Consider the following 19,065-nt stretch of genomic DNA (forward strand, 5'->3'; position numbering starts at 1 on the left):
ACGCACATAAGATTGCATAATTATGTGGACTGTATGTATATAGACTGTATGTATACAGTATAGTAACAAAAAACAAAGTCACATAACTATGCAGAATATTTATTTAAAGGAATGTAACATGCCCATGCACAACTAGGGTTGGTACTGATCACTTGTGTGAAGTTTCATTAAATTGTGTTTAAGGGTTTGGTAGATTAGGCACACACAAGATTGCATATGCAGACTGTATGTACATAGTATGTTAACAAGAAACAAAGTCCCATAGCTCTGCAATTTTTGTCGCTGAAAGAACCTAACATGACCCATGCACAACTACTGTTGTTACTGATCACTTGTGTGAAGTTTCATTAAATTGTGTCAAGGGGATGAGGAGAGATGGTGCGCACAAGATTGTGTCTATGTATATAGTATAGTAACAAAAAAACAAAGTCCCATAACTCTGCAAAATGTTTTTCTGAAAGAACCTAACATGCCCCATGCACAACTACTGTTGTTACTGATCACTTTTGTGAAGTTTCATTAAATTGTGTCAAGGGGATGAGGAGAGATGGTGCGCACAAGATTGTGTCTATGTATATAGTATAGTAACAAAAAAACAAAGTCCCATAACTCTGCAAAATTTTTTTCTGAAAGAACCTAACATGCCCCATGCACAACTACTGTTGTTACTGATCACTTTTGTGAAGTTTCATTAAATTGTGTCAAGGCGATGAGGAGAGATGGTGCGCACAAGATTGTGTCTATGTATATAGTATAGTAACAAAAAAACAAAGTCCCATAACTCTGCAAATTTTTTTTCTAAAAGAACCTAACATGCACCATGCACAACTACTGTTGGTACTGATCACTTGTGTGAAGTTTCATTAAATTCTGTCAAGGGGATAAGGAGAGATGGTGTGCACAAGATTGCGTCTACGGACAGACGGACAACCTGAAACCAGTATACCCTACCCACCCTTACAACTTTGTTGTCGGGGGGGGGGGTACAATTATAAATGAAACCACTATCGTGCACACTGACGACGACGAAGGGTGATCACAAAAGCTCACCTTGTCACTATGTGACAGGTGAGCTAAAAAAACAGCCACAGAAAAAAGTCCATTACTTCATCTGTTAAACTTTCAAGCATATCCTTTCAACAGTGTTTGAGGAGTTGCACACACAAGATTTTTCTCTAATAATTTGATATAGCAAAACTTTCAAAGGGCCATAACTGCAGTAAAAATAGTCACAGCAAAAGCTCCTTCCTTTATGCATGGTCATCTGTACATCAAGCCTGTTCAGTTGTGAAAGTCTGAAGCAAATCAGGCTCATAGTGTGGGAGGAGTTGGACAAGGGTTTTCTCTATATTCTTTAAAGCAAAACTATCAAAGGGCCATAACTGTGGTAAAATAGTCACAGCAAAAGTTCCTTCCTTTAAGGTCATCTACACATCAAGCTTGTTCATCTGTGAAAGTTTAAAGCAAATCAAGCTAACAGTCTGGGAGGAGTTGGACACGTAAGATTTCGGGACATATGGACAGACGAACAGATGTACGGACAGCAGCAACACTATAAATTATATATGCCCCCACATAAATGTGGGAGCATAAAAAAGGAGCATAATTTTCACAAAATAAGAGTTAGATCATCTAATGATGCCAAAGACATGTGTGATTTAGGCCAAGTAGTTGTTGAGAAATCCACATACATGCAAACCTTTTGTGATGCAGATGCCAACGCTGACAAAAAGGTGATTTAAATGCTCTAGCTACTTCTTGAAAAATTTCATTGACAAACAGTCCAGCTAAAAACCAGAATATCTCTTTAAAATGACAATCAGTTTTACCAAAGTACCAATCTCTAACTTACCCAATATGGAGCATCTCCCCCATTGCAATTTGTCAAAATAAAATTCACGAGAAAAATGTCCTCAAGCATTTCAGCCTCCATTATTAAGAGTTATATTAAATATGATGTCTGTTATATTTTCTATATATTTTATGTAAGTCAGTACATTCACATAAACTGTCTACAATATTGCAATGTAACTGACTGTAAGAACTGTAACAAACAAATAATGCTGACCCAGGCACTGACCTCCAAATCGGACCACAACAACAAAAAAATAAAACTGTAAAATATGATTGCAGTATTTCTTAAAGGTTTTCCATTTCGAGTATAAATTGTTAGAAATTTATTTAATGATCAAAAAGACCAAATTATTACATAATTAAAACTATAATTATTTTATTTTATTTTTATGAAATTTGCAATTACTCCCCTTTAATATGCAAGTATTCAAAAAGTGGACTCCATTCTTGATTTCAATATGATTTATTTTGCAATTGCATTTGATAGATTTTGGGATATTTCATCAATCTGGAACAAAATGCCAGTTTTAAAATACTGTAAAATCATTTAATTTCGTGGGCATGAAATTTCGTGGTTTTGGTCAAAATGGCAATTTCGTGGGGATATGAATTCGTGGATTTCAACTTTTGAATATAAAATGAAAGGGAATTTTACTTGTTCGTTGGGATTAAATTTCGTGGATTGGGTCAATCATGAAATCCACAAAAATTAGTCCCCCACAAATATTAATGATTTCACAGTAGTATGTAGCTTCTGAATTCATGTATTTCTAACCTATACTGGCTGCGCAACCAAGATAGGCAAAGGGAGGTAATGATAATTTTACAAATTTGCATTTCTAATGAATTAATTTATAGACAATTTTTTTTAAGTGTTGTTGAAATACCTACCGCATAATGAATTTGGCAAAATATATATTTATCAATGTAAATCTTTGACAAATCTATCACAATTAAGTTAACAAAGCAGGTTTATTAAGTTTAAACGCAAGCTAAAACTAGAAAATGCTTTTGTAGAAAAGCGCATTCTCCCCAAATGAAATATAGTAGTAATAGGCAAGAAGTCAATAGGGGACAGAAGCAAAAGCAAAAGTCAAAGAGACACTGATGGTTGCCTGCAAATGGGATCATCTATTCAGCATGTCCAATCATCCCACAAAGTTTTAACATTCTGGGTCTAGTGGTTCTCAAGTTATGGATTGGAAACAGTTTTCCATGTTCTGGCCCCTGTGACACTGACCTTTGATCGAGTGTCCCCAAAATCAATAGGGGTCATTTACTCTACGTGTCCAATCATCCTATGATGTTTCAACATTCTGGGTTAAGTCAGGTTCTCAAGTTATTGACAGGATGGAGTTTTCTATGTTCAGGCCCATGTGACCTTGACCTTTGCTCAAGTGACCCCAAAAGCGATAAGGGTCATCTATACTCTGTAACTCCTATCATTCTATGAAGTTTGAAGGTACTGGGTCAAATGGTTCTCACGTTATTGATTAGGAACTGTTTTCCACGTTCTGGTCCCTGTGACCTTGACCTTTGATCAAGTGACCCAAAAAGCAATAAAGGTCATCTACTGTACATGTCCAATCATCCAAGAAGTTTCAACATTCTTAGTCAAGTGCTTCTCAAGTTATTAATCAGAAACGGTTTTCCATGTTAAGGCCCCTGTGACCTTGACCTTTGACCTTAACTGGGTTTCGCAGAAGAAAATATATGGTTTTATTCAGGTATGGCACAAACATACCTCGTAAATTGGACAAAACATGATCGTTTCCGGGTCATATCGAATAGAAACTGACATTATTTAATTTCATTAAGGCATTGAACTCTTTTATGTTTGATACATTCCAATGGAACTATATCAATGTATTGTGTTGTTCTGTCCAGTTAATGAGAAATCTAGCCACACCAATGAATTATCATTTCCGTGTCATATCGAATTGAAACTGACATAATTTAATTTCATTAATGCATTGAACTCTTTTATGTTTGATACATTTCCCAATGGAACTATAATATCAATGTATTGTGTTGATCTGTCCAGTTAATGAGAAATCTAGAGACAACAAGGAATTATCGTTTCCGGTCATATCGTATGGAATCTTACATAATTTAATTTCATTAATGCATTGAACTCTTTTTTATGTTTGATACATTCCAATGGAACTATATCAATGTATTGTGTTGTTCTGTACAGTTAATGAGATATCTAGCAACAGCTTTCCAGGTCATATCGAATGGAAACTGACAATTTAATTTCATTAATGCATTGAACTCTTTTATGTTTGATCACATTCATTCCAATGGAACTATATCAATGTATTGTGTTGTTCTGTACAGTTAATGAGAAATCTAGTGACAGCAAGGAATTGTCAAACGACTTTCAAGCACATAAAAATTCTAAATAAGATAACAGCTGTGAAGACAATAATCTTTCCTGCAAAACAAAACAAATGTGCTAGTTTCATTGGCCTTTGTAGTGATGAACGAGCTGTGACAAAAGTTCATATGTTCTGTCAGTACAGCTGTCAGCAGGCTATCAGGAAATAATGTTGTAAAGTAGTACAATCATGTAATCATTTCATACTTGTAAACAAAAAAAACTTCTAAGGCCAACAAAATTACAACTCGTTTAAATGGGTTAACCGTGCTGTTGTACTTATAAAATAATAAGACTGGCCAGGTTTATAGGTTGGTCAGGGCCAAGGATATGTATCGTATTTTGCCATCGAAATATTTCTATAAAATGCTTCTTCCCCTTCCGTTTGGATCCGTCCAAACTGGTTTACAAACATGTTTGTTTATTTTATGGACTGTACATGTTACATTTACATCACAATATTGAAGTTGTTATTTAAACAAGAGGGCCATGATGGCCCTATATCGCTCACCTGTTATCATTGCACCTGAGGACAAGAAGGTCCTCAGAAAAAATATCCAAGTCCAAAGGACAGGAACAACAAAGGGAAAAAATTTAACCAGAAAGAAAAAAAAATCTTACAAGGTATAGATATGTTAAAATACACCTAAAAATTGGAGGTAACATCCATGTTGTACCACAGAAAACTGGTCTTGTGTTTTCCCTACGGCCAATAATAAAAAAGTTACTAAAAATAAGCTATTTATAGTAACGTAAAGGGAAGTAATTAAAAAAAAATATTGTAAGTGGACAAAAGAAGGATCTACCAGATAAATCTGTTGACATAAATGAAATTTCAGATCGGTATCTTCATTAGTTATGGAGATATAACAATTTTAATTTGAAATAAAGGGAGGTAATTTGACATAAAATCAGTCCATAGCTATCTACCTTGACTGTCTCAGTCCAACTAATAACAATAATGAAATTTCAAATAAATCCTGTAAGTACTTACTGATATAAATCCATTTTGATTACAATCAGGGGAGGTAATCAGCTATAACATAACTCTGGAACCTATGATTGGATCTTATTTGTCATGGAATCCAAGATTTATTGTTGTTTGGAAGTTTGTATCAAATAAAACCATAAATGAAGTCTCTATATGGCTGCAAAAGCCAAAATAGCCAATTTTGGACCTTGAAGGGGCCATAACTCTGGAACCATGATGGAATCTGGCCAGTTGAAGAAAGGAAGCAAGATCTTGTGGTGATACAAGTTGTATGCAAGTTTAGTTAAAATCAAATCATAAATGAAGCTGCTATTGTGCAGACAAGGTCAAAATACCTAATTCTGGGCCTTTCAGGGGCCATAACTCTAGAACCCATTATGGGATCTGGCCGGTTCAAGAAAGGAACCGAGATCTTATGGTGACACAAATTTTGTGCAAGTTTGATTAAATTCAAATCATAAATGAAGCTGTTATTGTGCAGACAAGGTCAAAATAGCTAATTTTGGCCCTTTCAGGGGCCATCACTCTGGAACCCATAATGGGATCTGGCCAGTTCAAGAAAGGAACCGAGATCTTATGGTGATACAAGTTGTGTGTAAGTTTGGTTAAAATAAAATCATAAATGAAGCTGCTATTGTGCAGACAAGGTCAAAATGTCTAATTCTGGCCCTTTCAGGGGCCATAACTCTGGAACCCATAATGGAATCTGGCCAGTCCAAGAAAGGAACCAAGATCTTATGGTGATACAAGTTGTGTGCAAGTTTGGTAAAAATCAAATCATAAATAAAGCTGCTATTGTGCAGACAAGGTCAAAATAGCTAATTTTGGCCCTTTCAGGGGCCATAACTCTGGAACCCATAATGGGATCTGGCCAGTTCAAGAAAGGAACCGTGATCTTATGGTGATACAAGTTGTGTGCAAGTTTGGTTAAAATAAAATCATAAATGAAACCACTAATGTGCAGACAAGAAATTGTTGACGCACGGACGGACGGACAGACTGACGACGGACGAAGTGTGATCACAAAAGCTCACCTTGTCACTATATGACAGGTGAGCTAAAAAAAATGAGGTAATTTCCATGTATGGTGGAGGAAGAATCAAAACTGGAAAATTTTTGGTAGAGGAGACCTGAGGCGGGGTGGAAGGTAGGGGTGAAGAATCCCAAGTGAAAATTTATGAGGGGAAATCCAAAATAGAAAATTATTTGTTGAAACAAATGGAAAAAGCTAACACAATTTAAAACATTTTCCCTATGTCATTTATGAATTTATTGCTCAAGTGACCCAGCCAGGATTTCATCAATCACTGGCTATGATCAATTTATGACAGACATTTCAATACAGCAAAGTTTAACAAAATGTCTGAGGTCAGTCAATGGACTAATTTCCTCAGGTTCAATGATCGTTCTGTTGTGGACTGGTTTTGCTGTTGTACATGCATGTGTGACAAAAGTTTCGAAGAATTCTTAATCACGAATTTGTTTTAGTCTGTTGTGGAAACCACTAAAATTTGCTGACTTTAAATCATGTCATTTCCATCAAATATTGTCAAGCTCTTTTTTTGGCTTCAAACACATTCAAATAAAAACGATAAAAAAAATCTGTAATATCCAACCTTGGATTAAACAGGCTAAGGTCCTGACAATCATCTAATATTTTCATAAGCGGAACATGCTATGCATGTTGAAGACCAACTGTACCAATACTGGATACACTGGCATAGCTAAAGCAAATTTCCATAGCGCCGTATTTCTCTGTATTTTTAACTATATGCTTCATGCAATTCTGTCCAGCAGTTTAAGAGTAAAAGATACTATTAAAGTAAAATTTTAGACAACAGACTCCAGACAATCCATCTACACTTACAGCTGATCCTGACCAGTTGTGTTCAGGTCATTTAAAAAGGGAAATTATATGAAAAATATATAGAAACTATTCAAGCATGTGATGAAGTTACAGCTGCACTTCCTGTATAATTGATCTGAGCAATACAAATGCGTGTTACAGAAACAAAGACTGACATGATGGACAGACAAGGAGGAAATACTTTCTTCTCTAACTGGCAGGAAGCTTCTGTTAATGTTCCTGTTCAGAGCTCATACTGTGCTTTAAACAACAGTTTCGAACAAGAAAAATTACAATTAAAACTAGAAGATGCTTTTGTAGAAAAGCTAATGTCTCCCCCAAATGCATAGTTGTACAGGCAAGACCTCAGTAAAAGACAGGAGCTAAAGTCAAAGAGAGACTGATGGTTGGCTGCAATAGGGATCATCTACTTGGCATCTCCAATCATCCCACTAAGTTTCAACATTCTAGGCCTAAATAGTGATTCTCAAGTTATGAATTGGAAACGGTTTTCCATGTTCAGGCCCCTGTGACCTTGACCTTTGATCAAGTGACCCAAAATCAGTAGGGGTCAACTACTCTGCATGGTTGCATGCCCAATCATCCTATTAAGTTCAACATTCTGGGTCAAGTGGTTTTTGAAGTTATTGATTGGAAGGAGTTTTCTATGTTCAGGCCCCTGTGACCTTGACTTTAGCTCAAGTGACCCAAAAAACGGTAACGGTCATCTACTCTTTAAGTCCTATCACCCTATGAAGTCTGAAGGTTCTGGGTCAAATGGTCCTCAAGTTATTTATCGGAACCATGCATTTTCCATGTTCTGGTCCCTGTGACCTTGGCTTTTGATCAAGTGACCCAAAAAGCAATAGGGATCATCTACTCTACATGTCTAATCATCCTATGAAGTTTCAACATTCTGGGTCAAGTGGTTCTGAAGTTATTGATCAGAAACGGTTTTCTATGTTCAGGCCCCTGTGACCTTGATCTTTGATCTAGTAACCACAAAAAATAATAGGGGTCATATTCTCTGTAAGCCCTATCACCCTTTGAAGTTTGAAGGCTGCAAATCAAATGGTTCTCCAATTATTGATCGAAAATGAAGTGTGACGGACAGATGGCCCCTGTGACCTTGACCTTTGACGGAGTGACCCCAAAAACAATAGTGGCCAATCTACTCTACATGTTTAATCATCCTATGAAGTTTCAACATTCTGGGTCAAGTGGTTCTGAAGTTATTGATCAGAAATGGTTTTCCATGTTCAGGCCCCTGTGCCCTTGACCTTTGATCTAGCAACCACAAAAAATAATAGGGGTCATCTTCTCTGTAAGCCCTATCATCCTTTGTAGTTTGTAGGCTGCAAATCAAATGGTTCTCCAATTATTGATCAAAAATGAAGTGTGACGGACAGATGGCCCCTGTGACCTTGACCTTTGATGGAGTGACCCAAAAACAATAGTGGCCATCTACTCTACATGTTTAATCATCCTATGAAGTTTCAACATTCTGGGTCAAGTGGTTCTGAAGTTATTGATCAGAAACGGTTTTCTATGTTCAGGCCCCTGTGACCTTGACCTTTGATCTAGCAACATCAAAAAATAATAGGGGTCATCTTCTCTGTAAGCCCTATCACCCTTTGAAGTTTGAAGGCTGCAAATCAAATGGTTCTCCAATTATTGATCGAAAATGAAGAGTGACGGACAGATGGCCCCTGTGACCTTGACCCTTTGATGGAGTGACCCCAAGAACAATAGGGGCCATCTACTCTGTAAGTCCTATCACTCTATGAAATTTGAAAGTTCTAGGTCAAATGGTTCTCAAGTTACTGGAAATGGATTTTCATGTTCTGTCCAAAGTTTGAAGGTTCAAGGTCAAATGGTTCTCCAGATTTTGATCGGAAATGAAGTGTGACAGACGGACGGACAGACAGGGCAAAAACAATATAATTCGAGCTATCACTAAAAATTTAATGTGATTGATCAATTTAACTCTAAATACACTTTGAATGTGGAAAAGAGACTTTGAATGTCGTATTTTGTGCTTCAAAGATTTTGCAATGAAACAACCAGCCAACCCCAGCATGCCATTCCTACCAATGTCCCCCAGTTTATACCTCCCTGCTTTTCTTTTCATGGGAATTATTGAACAAGAGTTATCCAGATAATCAGCTAACCCATTTTTCTGATTATTTTATTTTGAATACAGCATTTTCATAAATAATTGAAAGGCAGGACTATTTTACACATTGTCATTGTCCGAAAGTTTACAACAAAACCTCGTCTACCGATCATTTAATTTATTCATGTTATATGTTTTACCTTTCTTACATTAGCCGAAATTCATCCGGTTTTTGACTACCTCATTCATCATTACGTATTACACTTTTTTGTCTTCCCTTGATCCAGTGACCTACAATCTCCTGCATTCACAGTTTATGTGCATGTTTTCTTATGACAAACCATCAGCAAAATGAATAGTGTATTTGTATCTCACAGGAAAGTAAACAAAGATTTAAACCGCATTTGAACTTTCCTTTAAGACGTCATGCATATAAAATCTGTTACAAATAAACCTATTATGAAATGATACAACAAATAAGTGCAGCAAAAAATTAGTTCGGTTGTTGACCTAGAATTAGGGCAGATTATCAGAATTACCAAGCTAATCACCAAAATAAAACTAACCCTCCCAATGTTAATTATCATGTTTTAATCACTAACCAGTTGCTAATTTGAATATTAAACCCTAATTGTCACAATTGCTGTTTAAAGATGAAAGGTGAAAGAAAAAGACAATAGCGAACCAACTGACAAAGAAAACAGCAGGTAGGTGCATACAGGATAATAACAGCTTAAAGCTATATTGAAATTCAAGAGAATGATACAATATTAAAAGCTTTTGGAAGTTTATAACCAGTATTTCACATGACCTTCTCCAAAACAAATCTATTGTGTTCTTTTTCTTAAACATTTATGAGGATGCGAAATAGGAACACCTAATTCTCCTTCAAGTACATGACATTGTCATTTAATGACAAATCGTGAAAGTTCTACTATCAAAGATATCACATGCAAAGAACTTGATATTTCATATTATACACTTCGGAAATAATATTTAGCAGAACCATATTTTTTAAACATATCTCACCAATATGAAGAGGTTAATAATAATTATATGCAAGCGGAATAATTTCATGAGGGCATAGCCCAATGAATTATACATGTGGCATATAACCTATTTCAGTTCTAGTATAACAAGCAGATAAAATAGGGAAGCACTATTTCCTGGCACATATGTATCACGCCAAATCTAGTAGGATGAGGTACGTGACTGACGCAAGGAAAGTAACACATCAAGCAGTTAAATTTAGGAAATTATAGATGTCAAACACCTAATGATCATACAGTGTGTGACACTTTGTGACTTAGGTGTAAGTCTGTCTGTTATATATCAATTCAAGTCTAAAATGTCTTTTAGAAAAAATAGTAGATAAAATGTGGTAGAACTGTTCCATATTAGGCTCATCATCGAACTTTTCCATTTTACAAATCTATTAATTATTCTGTAACTTCTTGCCTTGTAATTATATCCAGGAGTTTTTCACATTCTTTTCTTCACCTCTCAGGTCTTTAATACTCTGAAATTGCAGCTGACAGCAAATTTGCAAGAAAAATTGAATCTATTCTATTCATGTTATCTCCTTTTATCCCTGATAAGTGTCCATTAGTTGGGGTAGTGTTACCAACTTTGATCTTACATGACTGTGTATTATGCACTTTAGGCTAGTTGTAATATCTTGTTAAGTTTTGAATACAGAATTTGCCAAAAATGCATGACTGTATACTTTGTATTCAAAGGAAGGATTTGTTCGAATCTATGTATACGTCATTTGTATTCAAAGGAAAGATTTGTAAGCATAAAAAGATATTAGAAATGATAATATAATTACATATAAAACTAGAGGTATATGGTATCCCACCACTTAAAAACTACCATGCAGAAATTGTAAAATGCCAAAAAATCAAGGGCCATAACTCCAGGGAAAATAACTGAACCATAACATTCCCATGATATACACAACTGGGCTACTGTGAAGTTTGCTGGAATCCAAACCACTGGTATAGAAGAAGTAGCACAGATAATGACTATGGAGAAAATAATCTAATCAGAACATGACAATAATAATTGCACAACTACACTTCATACTAAAACACTTGTGAAGTTTGGTGAAAATCAGCTAAATTATAAACAGCAAGCAATTTAAATATTGTAACACATGACAAACCAAGTGTCATAACTCTGGTGAAAATCAATTAACTGGAACATGCTGATGATATGTATTACTTGGCTTGGCACTGATAACTCCTGTAAGATTTGATGGAAATCTGCCCAATGGTGCAAAGGAAGTTGCCAAAATATAAAATTTGACAAAATAAAGGGCCATATATAACTCCCCTGGAAATCACTGAACCAGAATGTGTTGAAAATATGCATTAAAAGACTTTGCACTCATCACTCATGTAAGGTTTGGTGGAAAACTGCCCTGTTATAAAAGAACAGGCTAAAACATCATAAAATTTTATGAATCAAGGGCCATAACTCTGCTAAAAACATCAAACTCAAAAATGCCCAAAGTATGCACGAAACGGCTTGGCAATGATCACTTTTGTGAAGTTTGGTGTAATTCATTCCTGTGGCTTTGAGGCAGTTGCTCGGACATGGTTAATAACGGCAAATCAAGGGCCATAACTCCACTGAAAATCGCTGAACCAAAACATGCCTATGATATGTATAACTTTGCTTGGCACTGATCGCTCCCGTAAAGATAGATGGACAGCAATTAATCAATATAATCTCCTTCACTACAAGAAGGAGACATTATAAATGCCAGCCTTCATTTCAAAATGCTACATGAAGTGGTTACAGATAATATTATGGCATTCCCAGTCGAGATTATGTTCATGAGTTCATGTAGTTTCATGAAAAGTTTATGGCCAGTTCATGAGCATTCATGAAGTGTTCATGAATTTCTCATGACAGGCTGTTCATAAAGTGTGTTCATGAACAATTACCAGTATTCCATGAAAAGCACAAGAACAAATCTGAGGTAGTTTATGAACGAAACATCTTTAGCAAACTTAATTCATAAACAATTCATGAACTTTCATGAGCACTGAAACATTCTTTAATAATATACATAAAACTTAGATTTATCAATTACCTTTATTGAATAAGTCCATGAACTGTCCATGAACTTTTATGTACATTAAATTCATTATGTCACGTAATCAGTTTCCACCATTTTGTTGTATGCTGGGAGTTTTTTTGCACAGGTGATTCAGCAATTGTTGAGAAATTTGTGCAGCAAAATAAGAAGGAAACATTAATCATACAACAGCGAGGAATGGTTTAAAGGAACATGAGGACACTGAATATTAAATAAATAATTATGGTATTGTCATTATCATTCATTTAAAAAAAAATCAGAATCCTTTTAAAATGTCACAAGTTTTCAACCCCCATGAAGGAAGGTACTGTGAAATCATTAATATTCGTGGGGGAATAATTTTCGTGGATTTCGTGGTTGAGTCAATCCACGAAATTTAATACCAACGAACAAGTAAAATTCCCATTCATTTTATATTAAGAACTTGAAATCCACGAATTCATATCCCCACGAAATTGCTGTTTTGAACAAAACCACAAAATTTCATGCCCACGAAATTAAATGATTTTACAGTAACAGTATTGAGATTGAAGAAAATTATATATTACTCAATGTTTTGTATTTCATGCAGCAACCATTTACCTCTTATTATGGGGCACACCACTACGAGTTTACTGTTTTACTCATGTCATTAGTTAAGGGGATAAACAGTCATTGTCACAGTGACTGAGACTCAAAAAACAGTCTCTGCATGGCCACTAACTGTACAACACTTTGACCTACAGCTGCCAGATTTCATAGGAATATAATCGTGCCATTGGCTATGGTAAGTCTGCTAGGCCAAAAACAAGATATTGTAGTTTCCAAAAACAAAATGAGGAAAACAGCACGAGCTGTTCATGAAATGCTCATGAATCATTCATGAACTGAACAATGAATCATTCATGAACTGAACATGGGACTATATCCAGTTCTTGATCTTATTCGTGAATTATTCATAAACACATTTTAAGAATTTTTTTCATGAACAGTTCATGAATAAATTCTAAAAATGTGTTCATGAACAGTTCCCATTTTCGAATCATTGAATTTGAATGAATAGTTCATGAATTTATTTATGAATAAATTCATGAACAGTTAATGAAATTTTTCGAAGGGTATTAATGGTGAAAATAATATTATTGTGCTGGGATGATAAAAGCCAAAACAACCCTCAGTTTACCTTTTTATAAGATTTAAGGTGATCAATCACATTTAAACTACATTTTAAAGTCAATTTTCAGTTCTTGTACATTAATCCCTTAGAGGTTTCTTTAACAAACAAAAAGAACCAAGGAACAAAAAGAACCAATGTTACATAAAAGTAGATCCTAATATTAGAAATGTTTTTTTTTTGTTTTTGTAATTATCCCCCTTCAAATGTTAAAGTATTTTAAAGGGAATTCCGATAGTTTTTTATGCGCATCTTCATGCGCAGCCGACACTTTCTATGGAAAACTGAACTGAAGTCAACATTTGTTGAAACATGTTACAGACAGTCTTAAATATGAGGAATCTTGAATGAAATAACATTTTTGATAAGTTTTATCAGTAATCAAATGTTGATACCGGTTAATGTTGTATTGACAAGTATCATGCCTGACAGGTATCTTGTTATTTTTGTGGTTGTGTTTTCACATCGCATTTTAGTACAAAGACAGTGTTGTTCATATAATGTAAGATATTTGACTTAGTACTGATAAGACAATATCACCTTTCAGATTATTTAGTATACAATTATAGAAAGAATAAAGAATTTTTAAAACTTTTTTTAACTTCTAGCAGACAAACATGTAATCAATTTGGCCAGGTTATCGCCATTTTCCGTCCGAATAGGTGTTGTATTCTAGCGGTCTTAACATAAAAATTAGCCTGGTGACCCATACATTTTTAGCCATTTTTATGCTCACAATACAATTATCTATACACAAGAAAAACAGGAAAAAATTCTATGAAAGAATTGTTTTCAAAATATAAAAAAAGTTTCTTCACTATGGGTATTTTTCACTGAAAAAAGTTCACAAAAGTAAATATGAAACAATTTTTTTTTCATTTGTACCCATTATTATAAGGATAGAGTATTACAAATATGACTATGATATCAAATAAGTATATAATAAAATCTGTAGAAAGAAAAAAAAACTTAATGTGCTGTCTTTATGTATATTTTGGTTGGTATTTATAAAAAGGGAGAAAATTATGAAAATGTTGAAAAATCGCTAGCAGTTTCAGCAACAGTGGGTGTGTTCAAAACAATTTTTCACAAAAACAAGCCTGGTGACCTATTGTTTTTATTTGTTCATTGTTTTCAGTACAAATTTTCTCATCATATATGTAAATTTAAAAAATTTCTATGAAAGGAAAAAAACTATAGGAATTCTCTTTAATTATAATGCTGAATATCTCTTTTGATTTCAACATATTTCTACTTTTACATTATGCAGTTGATAGATATTAATTAACCCTTATCCTGCTGTATTTCTATAATGGACTGGTCCATCTTTCAATTTGGTCAGTACCATTTATCATTCAAAGGGGTTTACACTGAAAATTTACTGACTGAATAGCGAACAGTGCAGACCATGATCAGACTGCACGGATGTGCAGGCTGATCTTGGTCTGCACTGGTCGCAAAGGCAGAATCATCTGCCGCCAGCAGGCTAATGGTTACGATATCTCAACAATCAAAACCAAAACTGCATTTAGCTTCGGAATTATTTCATTTGACTATGTATACATAATAATGAAAAATGAATCATTTAAAGAAGAAATTTAACTGACAACTGACCAAGTAGAAATTTTGTTACTTAACCTTAAATTTAGCCTGCTGGCGGCAAGTGATTCTGCCTGACCATCCATGCAGGCTGATCATGGTCTGCACTATTCGCTATTCAGCCAGTAAATTTTCAGTGAACACCCCTTTGAATAACAGTGGTACTCCCCCAAACTGAATGACGGACCAATTCATTATAGAAATTTAGTAGGGTAAAGGTTTAGTTGAACACTGCATGTAGCAGGAAGGATAATAAAGAATATTTTTATTGTCATCTGTTATGTCAACTACAAAGTAAATGAATTTATTTCACAGATATTTAAAACATGAATAAAGAATATTAGTACTAAATGTCAAATAGCAAAAATTATATATTTACCACCATGCAAAACGGAAATATGATGTATTCCCTAAACAAAAGCACAATCTGGTATTATTCCATTTGTGTCTGCACCATAACAACAAAACATTTCAAATAAAAACTGTATTTTAAATAAATATATTGGACAAAATCTACATAATATGTAAATTTTCATGTAATCTTCAAATTTTCATTTCCGCTACAGCAGTGACACCGCTGTATTAATTACTTAATCAACATTTGGATCTGTACATAAATAATAGAAAGTACTATATTTCAACAAGCTGGTACATTAATCACTAGACATAACATTATGTTTCACTAGATTTATGCATAAAATAGTCCAGAAGTACTATCATTTCGGGATAGCTTGTCAGCTGAGCACACTGATATACACTAGATTACTACTTGATAATTGAAATTGTTCTGAAAATGATATATTTCTAAATAATAAAAATGTTTTCTTAATTGATAAGCAATTGATTCACTTAGTTTAAATAAACAAGAGGGCCATGATGGCCCTATATCGCTCACCTGTTATCATTGCACTTGAGGACAAGAAGGTCCTCAGTAAAAATATTTAAGTCCAAAGGACAGGAACAACAAAGGAAGGAAATTTAACCAAAAAGAAAAAACAATTCTTACAAGGTACAGATTTGTCAAAATGCACCTAAAAATTGGAGGTACCATCCATGTTGTTCCACAGAAAAGTGGTCTCGGTTTTTCCCTACAGCCAATAATAAAAAAGTTACTAAAAATAAGCTATTTATAGTAACGTAAAAGGGAAGTAATTAAAGAAAAAATATTGTAAGTGAACAAAAGAAGGATCTGCCAAATAAATCTGTTGACATAAATGAAATTTCAGATCAGTATCTTCATTAGTTACAGAGATATACCCATTTTAATTTGAAATAAAGGGAGGTAATTTGAAATAAAATCGGTCCATAGTTATCTACCCTGATTGTCTCAGTCCAACTAATGACAATTATGAAATTTCAAATAAGTCCTATAAGTACTTACTGATATAAATCCATTTTGATTACAATCAGGGGAGGTAATCAGATATAAATTAACTCTGGAACCTACGATTGGATCTGATTTGTCATGGAATCTAAGATTTATTGTTGCTGAAGATATTTTGGAAGTTTGTATCAAATAAAACCATAAATGAAGTCTCTATATGGCTGCAAAAGCCAAAATAGCCAATTTTGGACTTTAAGGGGCCATAACTCTGGAACCCATGATGGAATCTGGCCAGTTCAAGAAAGGAACCAAGACCTTGTGGTGATACAAGTTGTGTGCAAGTTTGGTTAAAATCAAATCATAAATGAAGCTGCTATTGTGCAGACAAGGTCAAAATAGCTAATTTTGGCCCTTTCAGGGGCCATAACTCTAGAACCCATTATGGGATCTAGCCGGTTCAAGAAAGTAACTGAGATCTTATGGTGACACAAGCTGTGTGCAAGTTTGGTTAAAATAAAATCATAAATGAAGCTGCTATTGTGCAGACAAGGTCAAAATATCTAATTCTGGCCCTTTAGGGGCCATAACTCTGGAACCCATAATGGAATCCGGCCAGTTGAAGAAAGGAACCAAGATCTTAAGGTGATACAAGTTGTGTGCCAGTTTCGTAAAAATCAAATCATAAATGAAGCTGCTATTGTGCAGACAAGGTCAAAATAGATATTTTTGGCCCTTTCAGGGGCCATAACTCTAGAACCCATTAAGGAATCTCGCCAGTTCAAGAAAGGAACCAAGATCTTATGGTGATACAAGCTGTGTGCAAGTTTGGTTAAAATAAAATCATAAACAAGAGCACCGCCTTGCGGGTGCTGACGCTCATCTGATTTTTTTTGTATAATAGAAATATTGTCCTACCCATGATTTTCTAAGTCTAAAAAGGGCCATCATTCTTGCAAAAAGCAGGATAGAGTTATGTTTCTTGATGTACAGTGTCCACTTATGATTGTGAAAAACTGTTGCAAGTTTTAAAGCAATAGCTTTGATAGTTTATGAGAAAAGTTGCCTTAAACATAATACTCAACCAAGAAAATGATTTTCTAAGTCCAAAAGGGGCAATAATTATTGCAAAAAGCAGGATGGAGTTATGTTGCTTGCTGTACAGGGTCAGCTTATGATGGTGAACAAGTGTTGCAAGTTTCAAAGCAATAGCTTTGATAGTTTAAGAGAAAAAGTTGACCTAAACATAAAACTTAACCAAGAAATCTGATATTTTTTAAGTCCAAAAGGGGCCATAAATCTTGCAAAAAGCAGGATGGAGTTATGTTTCTTGCTGTACAGGGTCAGCTTATGATGGTGAACAAGTGTTGCAAGTTTTAAAGCAATAGCTTTGATAGTTTAGGATAAAAGCTGACCTAAACATAAAACTTAACCAAGAAAACTGATTTTCTAAGTCCAAAAGGGGCAATAATTCTTGCAAAAAGCAAGATGGAGTTATGTTTCTTGATGTACAGGGTCTGCTTATGATGGTGAACAAGTATTCCAAGTTTCAAAGCAATAGCTTTGATAGTTTAGGAGAAAAGTTGACCTAAACATAAAACTTAACCAAGAAATCTGATATTTTCTAAGTACAAAAGGGGCCATAAATCTTGCAAAAAGCAAGATGGAGTTATGTTTCTTGCTATACAGGGTCAGCTTATGATGGTGAACAAGTCTTCCAAGTTTCAAAGCTATTGCAATAGCTTTGATAGTTTAGGAGAAAAGCTGACCTAAACATAAAACTTAACCAGGCAACGCCGACGCAGACGCCGACGCCGACGCCGACAACCGCTCAAGTGATGACAATAACTCATCATTTTTTTTCAAAAAATCAGATGAGCTAATGAAGCTGCTATTGTGCAGACAAGGTCAAAATATCTAATTCTGGCCCTTTAAGGGGCCATAACTCTGGAACCCATAATGGAATCTGGCCAGTTCAAGAAAGGAACCAAGATCTTATGGTGATACAAGTTGTGTGACAGTTTGGTAAAAATCAAATCATAAATAAAGCTGCTATTGTGCAGACAAGGTCAAAATAGCTAATTTTGGCCCTTTCAGGGTCCATAACTCTGAAACCCATAATTGGATCTGGCCAGTTCAAGAAAGGAACCGAGATCTTATGGTGATACAAGTTGTGTGCAAGTTTGGTTAAAATAAAATCATAAATGAAACCACTATCGTGCAGACAAGAAATTGTTGACGCACGCACGCACAGACGCACAGACGACGGACGACGGGTGATCACAAAAGCTCACCTTGTCACTATGTGACAGGTGAGCTAAAACATGCTTTTATCGATCTGTTCAACTGCATCCTACCCTAGATGGTCAGTATTTATGCTTTATTGACTAAATTCTGTAAATCATATTTAGCAACAATTTATTTTTTTTATTCACTGTGCGCAATCTGACTAAAGTACTTGATCTTCTAAACGAAGATCTGAGAACGACCCATTCACATTCGTCTTCTGTATATTTTGGATTTCCATTATTGCTATTTTTATGTTATCCAATCAGGCGACTTGTTCGATTGTCAAAGAGTAAGAAAAATATGCAGTCATTCCAGGACTCGAACCCGGGACCCCTCCCTTACAAAGCAAGTGGCCTACCGACTGAGCTAACCGGCTATCTGATACATTACGACATAAGAATTGTAAA

General features: G+C 34.9%; 1 protein-coding gene across 5 annotated transcripts in view; it reads right to left on the reverse strand.

Moving 5' to 3' along the window:
* Positions 1-19,065, reverse strand: part of LOC123523048 (high affinity cAMP-specific and IBMX-insensitive 3',5'-cyclic phosphodiesterase 8B-like) — a 292,542-nt gene that overhangs the window by 140,947 nt on the left and 132,530 nt on the right. The gene's annotated exons all lie outside the window — the stretch shown is intronic.

This window comes from Mercenaria mercenaria, chromosome 8 (genome assembly GCF_021730395.1).
Source record: "Mercenaria mercenaria strain notata chromosome 8, MADL_Memer_1, whole genome shotgun sequence".
Lineage (NCBI taxonomy): Eukaryota > Metazoa > Mollusca > Bivalvia > Venerida > Veneridae > Mercenaria > Mercenaria mercenaria.